At 33.9% G+C, this 5,000-nt stretch overlaps 1 protein-coding gene and 1 long non-coding RNA gene across 4 annotated transcripts in view; one reads left to right on the top strand and one right to left on the bottom strand.

The window, feature by feature from the left end:
* Positions 1-5,000, top strand: part of LOC136850822 (putative neural-cadherin 2) — a 774,623-nt gene that overhangs the window by 182,866 nt on the left and 586,757 nt on the right. The gene's annotated exons all lie outside the window — the stretch shown is intronic.
* LOC136850823 (uncharacterized) overlaps positions 1-5,000 on the bottom strand; it is a 206,472-nt gene that overhangs the window by 132,892 nt on the left and 68,580 nt on the right. Inside the window, exons 2-3 of the long non-coding RNA XR_010856759.1 lie at positions 4,267-4,367; positions 3,958-4,103 (exon numbers count right to left, since the gene is read on the bottom strand). This is a non-coding gene — a long non-coding RNA (uncharacterized lncRNA). The remainder of the gene's footprint in view (positions 1-3,957; positions 4,104-4,266; positions 4,368-5,000) is intronic.

Below are 5,000 nucleotides of genomic sequence, written 5' to 3'. Positions count from 1 at the left end.
ATTTTGCGTTAACATTTCACTGTGCTAACCTTTGCAACCATCTTTATAATTTTTATAACATTGCAAGACAAATCTTTACAATCATCTACAACCATCTAAAAAATTTAATAATTGCATGACATTTGTTTTTATTGAGAAAATAAGCTATTTCCACTGAAGACTTTCAATACAAAACTCAAATTTTTATTATTATTCATTTACAGGTTACTTCAATTTCTTTGGCAACATTCCTCGAGTGTTTTTCATGAACTTCAAGTAGCCTATTTCAAAACTAAGGATAGTTTGATCGAACCACCTCAAATTGCTACTTAGCTATACATTACTGTATCACGAACTCTACCCTCTGAAGTTGTATGAAAATACTTCCAGTCTAGTTAAAAAAACTTCCTGTATTTTGATTATATTCTACCATCCCCTCTTACCAGCGTATTCTGACTGTTCTACCATCCCCTCTTACAAAAGAACTTGGTGAAATATTGTCAGCTGCGTTTAACGAGAGAGAGAGAGAGAGAGAGAGAGAGAGAGAGAGAGAGAGAGAGAGAGAGAGAGAGAGAGAGAGAGAGAGAAATAATCTCATATTTTCCATGCAGACAAAAATGCTCAATCCTCTACAATGACCCTGATGTACCGGGAAAACTCCATGTCACAGAACGTAGTTACATTTTTACTTTTAAGTTCTTTGAATCCTCTGCTTTTACTAGCGAGAGAAAAAATACATTGCGTTTTTATACACATAACAGAAAAACGAAAAGAAAATAAGAGAATGGAGCAAAAATATATCAACGTGTTCGTCACAGAGGAAAAGCAAAAGTGGGCCATAGATTAAGTCCATTTTTTTTTTCAGACCCAATGGTTTAACAGGTATTACCCCCAACATATCTAACCATTTGAAACGAATGGAAGGCTTCCAAAGGCAACGAAGTTGAAAAATTTCGAAAGCGAGGTGGATTTTTCCCCCTCATTGCTTTTTGACATACATTTCGAACTGTCATGGGGATTCAAATGTCAGAACTATTACTTTTCTTTGCAGGGTCGTCTGGAATTTTACGACCATTTTCATCGTCAGTGTCTGATTTTTTTTTATGGACATTTCCATTTACTGTGACGGCAATTTAAATGTCAAAATTATGATTACTTCTCCTAACTTTCTCCGTCAGGGAGCAAATACTTAAAGCTACTTTCATTATCAGTGTCATTTTTAGTTTCCTAAAACCAATTACTATTTTATTATCACACTTCATTTCCATAATCACAAATTTATCAAAGTTAATTACCTTCACTGTGTCAGGACTTCATAAATGGAAGTGAGTTAATTGAATATAATTAAAACAATACACAGGCATTCAGGCAATTCACACGGGCTTCGTATTGTATGGAATCACATTGTACACCAAAAATAACAACAGCTTTAACTAACAATATTTACTAATCAACAGGTATGAGAATCGAGTTTGACCCCCTCAATACTTTAAATTTACTTAATATTCTGATATAAGGAACAATCAGAAATAGCTTACATCATATAGTTAATGAGTTTTATTGACCTCAAAATCCCGGGCACAAGGCTTGCAATAAGCAAAACCACTGGAAAACAGTAATTACTGGGATGGTAAAATAAGCGTCTTCTTGTTTCAGTAATTACTGGGATGGTAAAACAAACGTTTTCTTTTTATGTTCAGTATTCTTAAATGATTGTTGTTTCAGTAATTACTGGGATGGTAAAATAAGCGTTTTCTTTTTATTTTTCCGTCGTTTTCATTTTTAAGTCTTGAAACCTTATGCTATCCTGCACTGCATATCCACATATGTCATGAAAATATCTGTCTAATGAGCATAATCAAAAACATTTATCATTCAACAATTTATATATGTGCAAAAATACTGTACACGCAGAATACATAAACTTCCAATACAAATAATCAATAATAAACTTACTTTAACAAGCTATTTTTTGCAATTTAGGTCATGTCATTAAAACACCTCGTTAACATAAGACTTTACAACTTTCAGTAAGTTCTACAACCAGAATCTGGCTTATCCGCACTCGCACAAAGTTATTGAGAGAATAAAGGGACATGAAAAATGTTGCATTAGTTTTCCAGGTCCCATTTATTTCAGTTTGCGTCTCAAAAGGGTTGGTGAAACATTGTGGAATAGAAAGGAAAGCTTCCAAACTTTCTCGCTGGGTTTTGCGCAAGTGAAAACTAAGTTTAAAATGAATTGAATGAATAAAGGGGAAAAGTTGAATCCTAATTGCAGTAACAAGGAGCATACCATTTTATTCCTTTTAATATTATAAAAGCTAACAATGGGTACATTAAAAACTGCCATTTTCAATGCATATTTAATTAGAAAAAACCTTAATTTATTTTTAAAAATTTAAAGAAAAACTGGTGGCTATACATCAGCTGACTATATAAAGTCTATGCAAGACGTCTATAAAGCAACTGTTCCCAACCTTTTTTGACTGTATTAAAAAAAATCCTGTACAAGCTTTGATCGTATAAGCAATTGCATATCTTGACGACTTAAAAACAAAAGTAAAAAAATACTGAGACAGAAATTTTGTATTGTCATGCCCTTGCAATGAATTGAAATGTACTTTAAATAAAATATATTTAATTCCCTTCATACAAAACCACTTTGCAGTTATATCCAAAACCAAGGTTTTTTTTTTCATACAAAACCACCTTGCAATTATATCCAAAACCAAGTTTTTTCACACAAAACCACTTTGCAATTATATCCAAAACCAAGTTCCCTGGCTTTCATACAAAAATTTGTAATTACATCCAAAACAACGTTCCAGAGGCTTCATACTTTCAAAAAGCCTATGGTACTTGGGTAAAAAAAGTTAAGTATATCTTAGTTTAACCAAACCACTGAGCTGATTAACAGCTCTCCTAGGTAGGGCTGTCAAGAAAAGACCGTTCTATAAAAGTGGCCGAGGCTTAGTGCAAATGCTGAGAATTTAAGTGGTCATGATTCACAAATGCCAAAAATAAAAATGAGCAAATCAAGTGGCCATGGGTACCAAAAACATGCCAGCAAAAAGCAGACGGCCAGTGGTGCAAAAACAAGTTACAAGTACAATGGCCGAGAGCAGCGGACTGTTGCTGACAAGTCAAGTACCCAGGGGTGCAAATGAAATGCCAAGTGGTGAATGCCTGTACCCTAAATAACTAGTACTAAACAGTGATAGAGAGAACATACCAAGTAAATTTGGGAGGGTATATAGCACAAATATGGCTACAAAGAACCAGAGTGATTAGTAAAATGTCTCTTCAGCATGTCCTCACAACCACTAGTATAAACTAGATGAACTTGATTTGTACAGATTTGGTACCATGGGTAAGCACCGTTCCCTAGCATTTGTACTTAAGCCATTAGCTAAGGGCAGGTTTCCCCAGGGTGTTGTTGCCATATTTAAATACAGGCTTTTTCTTTGACTAGTTCTTGTATGACTAGCATGAATGTTACTCATTACAGTTACGAAATCTTAAATTCTAGTAAATTAAGTCACAATTCAAGCTACGTTTTACTTTAAATTCACTGAAGACACCAAGGCAAAGAATTAAGTGAAATAATTAATAAAAGTTACTTAAAATCTTATTAATGAATCTAGTGTATATAAAATTTTACATTTACGTTAAAAGGTGTACACTAAATTTAAATGAACTTATTCAAAATGTCAAAATAAGCAGTAACGTTTGTTACCAAATTAAAAAAGCATTTTTAATTACGTTAACCCATTAATCTGACCCCTGAAACATAGATTTTAATTAGTTAGTTGTTGGTAGTTTGAAACCTCCAATGAACCTGGCCGTAGGTCATATGACCTGCGGAAGAGGGCATGGGAGGGGCCTCCACCCCTACAGGACACCGTCCCTGTAGGGGTGGAGGCGAAAAAAAAAATTTTGGTTGAATTGAAAGAACAATATCTCAAAATACTCTTACCTTTGGTTATCTAGCAAATTTGGTTAGCAAACCAAACCTTTAGGGTTGAACATAGCCTTTCCAGTCTTGAGAATGTTGACTTGAATAATTATATTTTGAGAAAACTTTATCCCGGCTTCACGATTTACTCTCGAGGTCAGTAGTATCTGGAAAAAATACGCAATATTCATTATTGTATTCAGGATTACAGGGAAATCATGTATTCAGCTTCCATGACTAAATGAATTGCAGAGTATAATCAACATCTTGAAGTTTGTACATTATATTTCAATATCTGTTTTCAAGATCAGCAACATAATGAGGACTAACCTTTTCAGAAATTAGGAAACCTGCAGTTATAAACATCAAATCTTAATAACGGAAAATGCAAAAAAAAGAAGGTTCGTGAAAACGCTTGCTCTGCTCACATCCTGAAAAAGGTTTAAATTTGTTAGTCATGGAATAAGTGATCCATAACCAGGTAGACTAATCTATAATTTATCAGGAATTAAGTGAATGTCGCTAATGCTAAATTAAAATTTACAGGTTTATAATTTCACTTATTAAATGACATGTCTGGGCAACGAAATTTAAGCTATAACTGTGTTCAGCAAAGGTAGGAATATCGATATGGCAAATATTAGAGAACATTATCAAATCACAAAATTAACCTCATCACAAATTATAATTTTATAATCCCCAAAAACAATAGTTAATAAGAACAATACATTAAATAAAAAACGATGGAGTCAGTAAAAATCTAAAGTAAAATTAGACGTAATCATTGCTAAAAATTTCATTTGATTACTTGAATTAGACAAATGAAGTAATATTCAGAACAAAACCAAAAAACTGTATAGATACTTGTGGTCTATTCCTTCCGTTAACTTCTTCATTTACTCACTCAGAACTTCCGGCAGACCACCGCTTATGAAACAGTCCCAACGCAAAACTACGCAATTACCGAACAACCACCGCACTGCCTAACAAGGGTCGATCTGTTAACTCGGCAGTCGGGTCTCTGTGACGTCACCAGCAAGGACTCTACAGTCCACGTTTTCAGA

The sequence above is a fragment of the Macrobrachium rosenbergii genome, chromosome 22 (assembly GCF_040412425.1).
Source record: "Macrobrachium rosenbergii isolate ZJJX-2024 chromosome 22, ASM4041242v1, whole genome shotgun sequence".
Classification (NCBI taxonomy): Eukaryota; Metazoa; Arthropoda; class Malacostraca; order Decapoda; family Palaemonidae; genus Macrobrachium; species Macrobrachium rosenbergii.
Note: the sequence above shows the minus strand (reverse complement) of the source record. Positions and strands in the feature narration are given on the sequence as shown.